This window comes from Tursiops truncatus, chromosome 18 (assembly GCF_011762595.2).
Source record: "Tursiops truncatus isolate mTurTru1 chromosome 18, mTurTru1.mat.Y, whole genome shotgun sequence".
In the NCBI taxonomy this organism is placed as follows: Eukaryota; Metazoa; Chordata; class Mammalia; order Artiodactyla; family Delphinidae; genus Tursiops; species Tursiops truncatus.
Window position 1 is genome coordinate 2,299,133 of NC_047051.1, and position 12,464 is coordinate 2,311,596.

The following is a 12,464-nucleotide window of genomic DNA, read 5'->3' on the forward strand; positions in this document are numbered from 1 at the left end:
GAAGCCTGACAATTGTGTTTTTAATGATCACTGTCAGAGTGCCACTTGAATACATGCACATTATTACTTGGATAATTTTAAACAGTTTAACAAATTTTTTAAAGAAATTAAGTCCTATTAAAAAAATTTTTTTTGGTATAGACTATAGCAATATTTCTCTTCAGTTAATATAGAAAAGTAGAAATGAGAATTAGCCAACCTATTATTTCTTGCCAAAATATTAAAACAGCGCTGAGAACAATCAAAACTAAAGAATATAGCCTGCAATTCTGCTTTCCTAATAAATAAAACTATCGTCATTTTCCCGTCCAGACTTGTAAAAAACTTCAGCCTATTGATCAAGACTGAAACTTTGAGACATGCTATCTTGGTATGAATCCTCGTCGTATCTCTTATTTTGTGATTTGAACAAGTAAGTTAACCTACTTAGTGGGCACATACATCACTACATTATTTAAAGGTTGAATAAGATGATAAGTGTAAAACACATACCTTGTGCCCAGCACATGTTCAGGTTAGGTAAATGTTGATTTTTCTCTTGTCCATGGCTGAAATCAAAGCGTGGGCATATTTTTGCATCTCTCCACATAAACTCAATTCAGGAGCCACTTTCCAGCTTCCGACACTGCCGTGCCCTCATCATGCCCATACTGTGTTCCGCTAACTCCTACCCATTCTTTAGAAATGCCTTCACTAGTGGCCCCTACGCACAGTGATTCTCCCTCTTCCGTGTTATCCTCTGCAGCCTCCTGCTATTTCCTTAACGACACTACCATGCAAAATAATTATTTCTGTGTGTAACTATTTCTTCGGTATCTATTTGTGTCTGATAACAGACTTTTAACTCTTCAGGGCAGGGAGGATTTCTCTCTCAATCATTATTATAACCTCAGCTCTGAACACAGTGTTTGATACGTAGTAGGTGGTCAGGATACGATTGGTTCAAGGAGTGACCGACTAGTAACTGTGGTGTGACTTTCCGTAGGTCTCTGAACTGTTTCTTTCTTCACTGTCTCCCTTACTATCAGAATACTTCCAATTCCAGCATCTTCCACTTACTGGCAGTACGCTGAAGAATGCTCTAGGAATAGGGATTGTTCTTGTTTGGGATTATATATGTTTAATAAACACACCAAAGTGTGAAGATCTCTGTCTCAGTTCTCAGATCTAGTCTTATACGACCACACTCCTGTAATCACCGACTCAAATTGGTGATTCAATGTATGTCTGAATGTTTAAGTGAAAAAATACACCAAGACCATCCATCAGGCAGTTACGAGGCTTCCTCAAGCTTAATTCCACTTTACAGCGTTGCTTTTCTTAATCCATCTTCCTAGTGGCCAAATACTTTGTACAATTGATGCCTCATCTTTTAAGAGGAGAACAGTACAACATGGAACACATTTGTCCTCTTGGGTTTTTTTTTTTTTACAGTTTTATAATATTTTCTAAATGCCCATATTCCATTTGATATCTTCTCATTGAAAGCACACTTACTAGAAATATTTCAAAAAATCTCCTTTTGCAAGTCACCTTTTTAGGGAAGCTTTCCCTGGTTATTATCTAAGCCTGACTTATCCCTGGTTATCATCTAAGCCTGACTTATCCCTGGTTATCATCTAAGCCTGACTTAGGTCCCTTCTCACCCAGGCATCATTGCCATCATCACCAATATCATTCTTATTATCACCATCCTGTAAAAACTGCTGAGAGCCTGTGTGTGTGGCGTTACACTAAATGCTATACGTGTACTATGTTGTCTAATTATGCAAAAGTCACAGTGACAAACCCCTAACCTTGATACATCAGGTCAAACGAGTTGTTTGACTTTGCCCCAGTTTCAGTTTTATTTAAGCTGGTGTAAAGCAGATTGTTTCTTTTCCATTTTGGTGGAAGCCTAGAGATTGAGTATTTGTTTTTCAGTACTGGATTAAAAAAAAATTTTTTTTTGTTATTGATTTTTTACTGAACTGTGTATCTAGATGTTGGCTGTCAATTAGCTTTGATAAATGGGAATATATATACATATATTATATATATACAATAAATCTATATATTTATATAGATATAAATATAATTACTGTATTATATTATTATATATGCAATACATACATGATATACATAAATATTAGATATGATTATCTACCAAAGCTAATTGATAATAATACATACAAAATACAATTATATAAAACTATGTATGTATTAAAGTATCTATACACATGTACAAACATATATGAACTTATATGTATTAATGGTCTATTCACATATACCTTCTCTCATGATTCAGCAAAGGCCATCATGAAACAGAGTGTTTAACTCAGAAATGAAACTTGGGTGTGAACTCGTACACAGGGAACCCCCGTTACTGACTTGTCACGTTACTGAACGTCGTCTTTTCTTTCTTGAGTCGTGATAACGCAGACCTGTCCTCTAATGTCGTTTCAGTGTCGCTTTTCTCAGAAATAACTACCAGCAAGGCCGCATGGATTCAAGGTAAGTCTTCGCTGTAGCAGATTATATACTAAAAAAAACCCTAGCATTATAGTTTTTCCATTTTTCGTCCTTTTGAAAGCCTTAATATTATTGCTATGAATGTGATTGTATGAAGCTATAAATTCCTCACTTAATCATTTTTAAATCTCTCTGACTGTGACCAGGAGTTGGAAATACATAAATGTTAAATTTTATGCTTTTTTCCATGTTCCCAAGCCCTGCTCTTCTATTAAAAACTGTCATCTGTTACCTAGTCAAAGGAAAATGGATAAGAAAAGCTTATTGTAGTCCAAGGAACATTCCTTTTTGCATGAATTTCCCAACTTTAATAGGAATGTAGGCTGACTGACAAAACTTGGAGTTTTCAGAAACGGCAGGACTGAGTGGGAAAGGACACGTCCCACCTCCTGCTTTGCTTCTCCCCAGCGTCAGTGTAAAAATATCTGGTTTGCAATCTGTGTTTGGGTGCACTCCGTCACCAGAAATATTCCTCTTGGGACTCAAGTATATTTCCTTCTGATTGTTTTATAATTTCGAAGTCAGACTCAGTTTTCATGGCTTTTTATCCCAGGTGAGGATAGGTAATGCTTGGGTCAAAAATGCACCTTTTTCATAAAAGAAAGGACAGACGCCCTGGCTTCAGCAGAACTGTTTTGCTCTAAGCACCTTTCACTGAAGTTCAGCATAGGCGGACCATCAGGCTGACAGCAGGAGTTGCCAATATTTTGTTTTGGTTCTTTCAAGGTGGGAGGAGTCTGGCTTTACAGCTTACAGGATTTCTTTCCAGCTCCTTCTTTCTCTAGTATAAGATCTTGGGCAACTACTTGCTTTTCTTCTTAGCCTTCTTAGTTTTCTCATTGGCAAAATGGCCATAATCACACTTACTGCAGGGGTTTCTACTGATGTTTCGAGGTCTAAAAGGAATAAGGTTTTATGTCACATCGCAAATAGTCAAATCAGTCCTCGGTACGTAATATCATCAAGCTGTATGATACCTATGGTTTCCAGACTAAGTTTGAATGATGATTTTCATATTTGTCAGAACTCTGAGAAAGGGGTTGACTCCAGGACGCAGGCAGAGAAAATACAACGTAGACCTGGAGCATTCTGTGTTACTAGAGAGTGAAGTGCTCAGGAGAGGACAGGACGTATTACAGGGGCACAGAGGCCGACATGAGAGAGCTCCCGATGGCCAAGCCGGGAATAATTTGAACAACAGAAATAAATGGAGTACTGGATTACCGCCCACAGGATAAAATAAATAGCCATGAGTCCAACATCCTGGTGAAAGTACATAATTGAATAAATAACGAATAGAGAAGAGGGATATCTCTTCTTTACAGAGTTCCAGTTGATGAGTAGAAGCAATGAGGAAAATACAAAGTCAGCACTAGAACACCACAGTAATAGTTGTTGTTGGCCAGATTCACCAAATGGTGTGAGTGAAGATTTAAGGAGAAACAGAATCGTTGCGTTCCTCGCAATGTATCTCTCCCAAGATATTTATTAATTGCAAAGGGAAATCTTTATAATGGACAAAGCTACAGACACCATCTTAACTAAGTAATCAAGGTAAATATCCCTGATGATAAAACATCTCGGCATCATATACCCTCAGGATGTCGCACTGAGAAAGGCCCATCACTTCTGTGATCTCCTTTAAAAAATGGACAACTTCAACATAATAATAAAAAAATAGGACAAACCCCAATGAGGGGACATTCTATAAAATAACTGACCAGTACACCTCGAGCGCCAACGTTCTGAAAGACAAGGAGAGATTAAGGAAACGAAGGAGGTGAAAAACTAAATTCAGTATGAGCTCCTGCGTTGGATCCTGGAACAGAAATACGGACGTTAGTGGAAAAATACCAGTGTTAACTGCTTAGTTTTGGTAATCGTACTATGATTATGTAAGATATTAACACTGTGAGGGACCAGGTGAAGGGTGTAGGCAACTTCTTTGTAAGCCTAAGTTTAATTTTTTTAAATAAAAAGTTGAAATATCTGTTAGGACAAAGCTGTCATTCTTCTTTGGGAATATATCTAGCCATATCACTGAAATTGCATATTTCTAATTTATTACCAATAATTTTACAAAGTTTTGGGAGAAATTCTCTGAATCCATCCCTGAGTACATGCCCTCTTTCAGAGCTAAATCCTGTTGCCCTTCATCAACAATATTTTAATTTGGGGGCGGGGGGGGGTAGGTTGACCTCTGGGTCACAGAATGATTTGAAGAGAAGCAAACCCATATGAAATCATGAACTAGAATGAACTCAGAGATGGTACCCAGGAATTGTCTGGAAATCTCTGTGAAAGGCCATCAAGAGGGCAAAGAGGTTCAGGATGGAATGAACCCCAGACGTTATGTACCTTTCTGTTCTTCAGACTCTCGCCGCACTTTCCTCATCTGTTCAAGGAATGAAAAAGCATGTGATTTCCCTTCAGAATGAGCCTTGCGTGAGAAGCAGCCTCGTACAGGTCGGAGCAAACATCAGGGTCCCCGAGCTGAGCACAGCACTGGTGACCATCAGAAATGCAACAGGGCCAGGCCCAGGCATTGATACACTGCAGGCACTCATTGCAAAACGATGAAAAGAACACACATATCTTTAATCAAAACGAAACACTTAAAAAACATTTTTTCATTTAAACAACTCCACCATCTTGTCCCAACCGTCACAGAACTTCTGGGTTTCCATACCAGGAAAACTTTTTAAAAAGAAACTTTGAGACTCTGCTAGGCACATCAAAAATGGTTCTTTTATGGTTCATTGTCATTTAATTAGACTAACAGCGTTTCTTAAATGATACAGTTTTTGCTTTTTATTATATCCAATGCATGGGATTTCCAGTCAAAGTAAGGCAGGTGTGCCCCGCCATTGAGGTGCTCATTTCCCTGGTGACGGTTGGGCCACGGTGCTCTGGTTCTGACCCTCTGCAGCAGGGTCTGCATCTCAGAGGAGGTGTCATAGTGCTGGGCAGGAGACCTCTGCCTCTGCTGTCGACTCGTAACCACGGGAAAATTAATGCTAGGATGGGGGTCCTACATAGAACGTCTTATAAAGACATTTAAGATAATTTTCTTATTTTTAAAGAATGAGATCTAAGAATAAAATAAAAAATAATATTTCTTTCTAAAAGGAGAATTGTTTGAAGATCCAGGAAATTATAAATTAAATGTCATGTTGGGCTCCTGTTTCCCAGTGATTAAAGGACTTGGCTGGAGAGGCCCCTCTCCTCAACGCCCCCCATGTACGGAGAGACAGGTTCTGAGGGTTTCCTCTCAGCTCTTCCAAGTACCTGGCACGTGCTCTTCCTAAAGCTTAAACGCAGTGAAACTTAAACTTTCTGGATCGTAAGCCCCTCTCGGAATATGATGAAATGTGTTGATTGTGGGAGAAAAAAGTATATACACAAATCACCCCCCATCTTGCTTACTATTTCCGGTGCCGCCTAGATCTTGTGAAATCCACCCCCCGCCGCCGTGGACTGGAGAGCTGGGGAGAGTCCAGTTTTACCTATGCAAACAAGAGTTCTCTTTTATTGTGTATTTTCCACGTGCTTAGCATGTGTTATTTCGTCTAATTCTCAAAATAATTCTATGCATAACTGAGGCAGGTGCAAAATGAAAATGCAGGACCCTTGGTTTTAAAACCGTAGGAAAACAGTGCTTATAACGACACCGAAACACAGCGCTCTTTACTTTCTTCCTGGGTCTCTCACCTGGGGTTCCTGGGGTTCTTTTGTTTGCAACGTCACGCTGCCCTCCTCCTGCACAGGCGTGCCCAATGGGCATGCAGGGCCCCCGCGTGCGCACAAGGCCTAGCTGGGCCCCTTTCCCTCCCGCCGGGTGGGGACGCCTGTGCTCTGGCTTCAGGCGGACGAACCTCGTGACCTCGAGCCCGGCATCCCACTTCCTAGGGGCCTGGGGTCAGGACCGGGCTAGAAGGTCAGCCCGTGGACCACGGCGATGCCCGGCCAGCGCGCCCCAGGACTCCTCCATCGCCCCGCCCATCACCGGAGGGATGCGCACAGCGTCGTCACCCTCACCCCAAGGTTGGCTGCAGCAGTGGTGCCTGGGTGGCACGGAGGGGGAGGCCAGAGGGGACCTCGGGGGGCCGTGATGGGGGCGCCGGCAGCTGAAAGCCTGTCCTGGGGAGAGGGGAGAAGCAGCAGTGGGGGAACCCCTTGTAAGCTAAGGCCCCGAGCCCCCCCTCCCATGCCCCCTTGCCCCACTGAACTTCACTTAAGAAACAGATTCAGGGGCTTCCCTGGTGGCGCAGTGGTTGAGAGTCCGCCTGCCGATGCAGGGGACGCGGGTTCGTGCCCCGGTCCGGGAAGATCCCACATGCCGCGGAGTGGCTGGGCCCGTGAGCCATGGCCGCTGAGCCTGCGCGTCCGGAGCCTGTGCTCCGCAACGGGAGAGGCCACAACAGTGACAGGCCCGCGTACCGCAAAAAAAAAAAAAAAAAAAAAAAAGAAACAGATTCAGAGATGAAATTATTAAATGTCAAGACACTGGAGGTAAAGAAGATCAGGGTGTTTAGGTAACGGTCCAAGGCACAGAGAGTAATCGCGGAGCAGGGATTCAAAGCCCGGTCTGCGGGTTCCAAAGCCAGCTCTTCAGCACTCAGGCACACAATGAGGTGGTGAGGACAGGTGTGGACCGGCAGGGACCGAACCTAACGTGCTAAAGCACAACCACCTGTACACCCACGGGGAACCGTCAGCCCACGGGAGGACCTCGTTAGTTTAACAGGAAAGAGCTAAATCGGACTGGAGTTCTGTTTCTTTGACTTTAATATTTGCTTTTTGTTGCTTTTGTTATTATAATCCTACATAATGGCCTGCCTCGGGGAACTCTGCCCCTCTGCCTGAGTGTTAAACTAACGCGCCTCTGTTCAGCTCACAGGGAGACGTCTGACCCCGTCCATCCACCTGGGGATGGCCGCAGGAAAGAAGAAATTAACACATCCCCTCCCCTAGGCTGGCCATCCCATGGGACCTCTGCAAAACCATGGCCTTTTTACTTTACTTCCTCATCTCCTCCCTGTCTCTGTGCTGTAAAGGAGACTGGCATCCAGACCCCAAAAAGATGGTTTCTCAGAGACACTCGTCTGCCATCTCCTCGGTCAGCCGGCTTTCCGAATAAAGTCATCTTCCTTGCCTCGGCACCTCGCCTCCGATTCCCTGACCTGTCGTGCGGCAAGCAGAGCGAGCTTGGACGCGGTAACTTTAGGACCTAGGGAGACAAAGATGAAGGACAAGGCATCCTAAGTGTTCGGGGTTCCAAAGAGGAAGGGGTGGGATCGGGCAGGGGCTGGGAGTGCCTGGCCCCAAGCAAATGGGAGGTGGGCAGGAGGGGCGGACGGACAGGGCCCAAGGGGCCTTCTGCCGCACGCGTGTAGAAAACAAGGACAGGGCCTGAGAGGCCACAGGAGGCCCCTGCCGGAGGCTCAGGAATCACAGTCAGCCAGGCTCACGGCCCTGAAGCCAGACGTCACGAGAGGCAGAAGCACCCGAGAAGCCTACCTGTGAAGCAAAAAGAGTGTCCGAGACAAAGCACTGGAGACACCACAGTGAAAGAGCCAGCAGGTCTGGGTGACGGAGTGTGTTTGGAGTCAAGGCAGAGAGCCAGTCAGACCAGGGAAGGATGGATGAGGCCTTCGGACGGTCTGAATAATAATCCTTTTCAAAACACAAAAATCACCAAGCCCCACTGAACTTATTCATTCGGATTTAACTGTACACCAACTTGACTGTACTGGCCTCACCTAAGCACTTTTTTCCCTTTGAGTCTTACCGTGATTTCTCCATATTGCTAAATACATCAGGCTATTTCTGTAGCAGCAGCGTCATGTATCGAACCCAGACTCCCTAGCGAAGCGAGTGGAGATGCAGACTCATGCATGATTTGAGGCTTCCCACATGATGTCCACGGGCGCTCAGACAGCGGGGTTCACCTGGCTTTTTGCTAGGCGACGTGTTTCGCTGTATTTTGTAACAGAGAGATGCGTCAGGCTACACTGGCACCTGGACGAAGCTGCCCGCTCAGAACAGCTGTGGGCACGCAGCCTCCATCTGTCCCCCGGGCCCGTCCATCCAGGCTGGGAGGGGTGGCCTTGGAGACAATATAAAACAGCCTAACTGTAGCTGAAACCAGCATCTTCCTTGCATAGAATTTATTTTATGCTTCTTTCTTTCAGTCAGGTTTGTGCATTTTCTGGTATAGAATGTCTCTAACAAAGCATTCTGGATGATTGCTAGTCCATCACAGAGTTCACCTTTGCCAAGTCAAATTTACCCGTTTCAACGGCTCCACCAAAGTGAGCTCACCCTCAAGAAGTCCCACCTGCTCTTGGAAGAGTAGTTGCCGTTAGCATAGAACTCTGCCTTCCACCAAGCATGTGGGGCACCTTCTGCACTAGGACAAGGCCCTTCTTCAGCCGCCCAGCTTGGCTTTGCCCTCCACTTCCTGCCCAAGGGGAGAACATCGCTGCGCTGCTCACCAACAGATCTGCACAGGAAAGGGAGCTCAAAACATTCGCTTTATGATTTTTTTTTTTTTTTTTTTTTTTTTGCGGTACACGGGCCTCTCACTGCTGTGGCCTCTCCCGTTGTGGAGCACAGGCTCCAGACGCACAGGCTCAGCGGCCATGGCTCACGGGCCCAGCCGCTCCGCGGCATGTGGGATCTTCCCGGACCGGGGCACGAACCCGTGTTCCCTGCATCGGCAGGCAGACTCTCAACCACTGCGCCACCAGGGAAACCCTAACTTTATGATTATTTTTAAATTTATTTTTAAATTTATTTTTTATACAGCAGCGTCTTGTTAGTTATCTATTTTATACGTGTTAGTGTATACATGTCAATCCCAATCTCTCAGTTCATCCCACCACCCCCACCCCGCTTTCCCCCCTTGGTGTCCATACGTTTGTTCTCTCCATCTGTGTCTCTATTTCTGCTTTGCAAACCAGTTCATCTGTACCATTTTTCTACATTCCACATATATGCGTTAATACACCATATTTGTTTTTCTCTTTCTGACTTACTTCACTCCGTATGACAGTCTCTAGGTCCATCCACGTCTCTACAAATGACCCAGTTTTGTTCCTTTTTATGGCCAAGTACTATTCCATTGTATATATGTACCACATCTTCTTCAACATTAACTTTAAATAGCTCTGATAAGATAGACAAATGTAGACACTGCTCTTCGCAAAGTTTAACTCATCAACCATGCACACGGATGCGTATACAGATACCGATTAGCTAGCTGAGGATCAAATAAAGGAAAAAACGTGGTGGTTTCAAACTCTTTTTATGCAGATTTCAAAAGATGAAATAGAGTTTCATAAGAGTACACTAGTTTGCTAGGTCTGTCATAGCAAGGTACCGCAGATGGGGCGGCTTAAACAACAGAAATCAGTTTTTTCACAGTTCTGGAGGCTGGACGCCCAGGATCACATGCTGGTGGGGTTGGTTTCCTCCCTTCTTGGGCTGTAGAGAGCCCTCTTCTCTCTGCATCTTCATATGGTCTTTCCTCTGTGTGTGTCTGTGTCCTAATTTCTTCTCTTTATAAGGACACCAGTCAGATTGGATCAGGGCCCCACCCCCATGACCTCATTTCACCTTAATTATCTCTTTAAAGGCCCTTTTTCCAAATAAAATCACATTTTGAGGTCCTGGGGGGCAAGACTGTGACATGAATCTTGGAGGGACACGCACATTGTGCAGCCCTTGACAATGGGCAACTGTACTTTGTGAGACAGGACCCCCGATGCGAGCCTACGCGTCCGTGCTGAGCGTCGTGCGCATAGTTCAAGGGTGAGTGTCAGGAACACGACTGATTCGACTTCGTATGGTGTCTCACTCTGCAGAAAAGACTCTCATTTGTTTCTGTTTTCCATCACTCAACTAAATCTTAATTGAACACCCATTATGTACAAAATGCTGTTAACTGCACCACAGATAGAAAAGGATTCAAAGACATCTGAGGTGCTCCCCATTCTCAACACAATTCCAAATCTTCCTTGAGAACCAATGAGGTTATGTGGTTCGTATATGGTAAACGCCAGAATGCACACTAGCCCTTAAGACAGTGACTAGTGACAGCTGTAGACGCTCCTTATAGGTTTTGAATAAATATTTTACGCATAAATATAATTATTTTTACAGCGTTTTGTTTTTGGTACCTGGAGAGGTTAAAAGGGAAGCTGGTTCTATTGTTCAGAACATTTCTTTGTGACATTTTTCCAGTGACAACTGAGGCTTTAGGAGAAAAGACAAGGCTTGGAGTGGCCCTAAAGTAAATGACTAGTCACGCTAGAGCCTCACCTGGGGGGAAATTTGGGAGAATTCCTGTGAAAATCAATCATGGGGAATTGATAGGGAATCTAAGATCGTATCACGTTAAAAGCAAAAAGCCACCCATCCTTTGGCTACCTGTTAACTCTTTACTAGATGAATGCATTTGCTTGGTCACAGTTTACAGATCTTTTTCCCCTGAAGACAAGAATTCTGCAACTTTAAAGAAACTTTCTCTGTGGAAGATTGAGTGGAAACAACAATGTATTACGTTTTTTCCCCTTCAAATGTTACGAAAAATACTCTTTCTAGATTGATAGCCAACACTTCACTCTTTAATCCTTCTGGATCCAGCTTTGTGCCAAGTTAGAAACCTTTAAACACGTTTGTTAGCAGTGGCCTGGGCCGGCTGGCTTTGAACTGCTGTCACACTCCCGGGGCTGTAATTTCTACGAACCTGCCCCTCACACAGGCTTGCAGAGCGCTGCCGCGAGCCTCGTGTGAGACAAGAAGAGTCATAAATAACAACTGTGTGAAGCCCTCCAGTTTTCATCCATCGTTTAGACTTAATACAAAGGCATTTCAGAAGTGAGTCCTATTACCGTCTGAAACAATGCAGGCCTGCGGTAGGTCTATTTGAGACAAGATTTTACAGCTATGTCATAAAACATATCTGAGTAAAAACACATGGTTTCTTGATCGTTAAGATTTTTCCAACTGAATGGGCCAAACTTCACAATACAGCAGAACTTAATGTTTGCTTTGATACCTGTAATGAACGGCCCAGTAATCCCAGAAGGCCATGAATTTTAACGAAAGATTAACCGTTTCCTACAATCTTGTGCACGTTCACTGAAACACACGAATAAACCTCTTTTCCGGATTTAGCCTCAAGGAAAACATGCCCACGCGTGTGGGCTCAGGTCCATTCAGTTCGCTCCCAACAGCTTCTATCTGCTGATGTCAATGCTGATTTCCGGTCCCAGATCCCTTCTTGATGATCACAAAAATGTTTTCTCCAAAAAGACAGCGCCAACTACCTCGAAAGGGACCAAATAGTAGATAGAGCAAATCAGAGAAACCGCAGTTCTGGGAAATGTTAACCAAAGTGATTTCCTGAAATTCCTTATTTCAACTCATTACAGGGACACTGAAAAGGATCTGGCCATAGGCAACACGCACCTACGTTTCAGGTTCAGATTAACGGCCGGAGTTCAATTTTGGTTAAAGAGAACACATTCATCCCTCTTTAGAGTGGTTTTCCTACTGATTTGTTTTTAAAAGCAGCCACTGCGAGCACATGCCAAGATGCGGTTGTTTCTCCCTGACACCCAGAGTGGCTGAACCGTCCGAGCGCACCTTTTCACAACCAGCCTCCTCCCCACGCCGGACACTGGCGTTGTGGACACGCGGCAGCCACTATCCACAGTGCACACGAGCTGCACAGGCCCCCAGCGCCAGGCGATGGAGAAGGGCAGGTGCGGTGCAGGACGGCGCATCTCTGGCCAGGGTCCCGGCAGCACGGCCCTGCCCACACCTCGCCCAGATCCCAGCTTTGGCTTCATGGTTTCTGATTCAAGCAAGTTCTGGGAATGAACCGAAGGAGGGAACCATCCAGTTAGTCCTTGAGACGAAGTGTTTTTAATGCTCTCTGGCTT

The 12,464-nt window shown here is 44.5% G+C and overlaps 1 long non-coding RNA gene across 4 annotated transcripts in view; it reads right to left on the minus strand.

The window, feature by feature from the left end:
- The window catches only part of LOC109550265 (uncharacterized), a 219,975-nt gene that overhangs the window by 24,265 nt on the left and 183,246 nt on the right, over positions 1-12,464 (minus strand). The window contains exon 9 of one of the 4 annotated variants that reach the window (XR_012327502.1): positions 493-6,017. The exons of 1 other annotated variant lie outside the window; for it this stretch is intronic. This is a non-coding gene — a long non-coding RNA (uncharacterized lncRNA). Of the gene's footprint in view, positions 1-492; positions 6,018-6,767; positions 7,742-9,175; positions 10,374-12,464 lie in introns of those variants that run through there. 2 more of the 4 variants (XR_004523020.2, XR_012327506.1) reach the window with 2 other exon arrangements.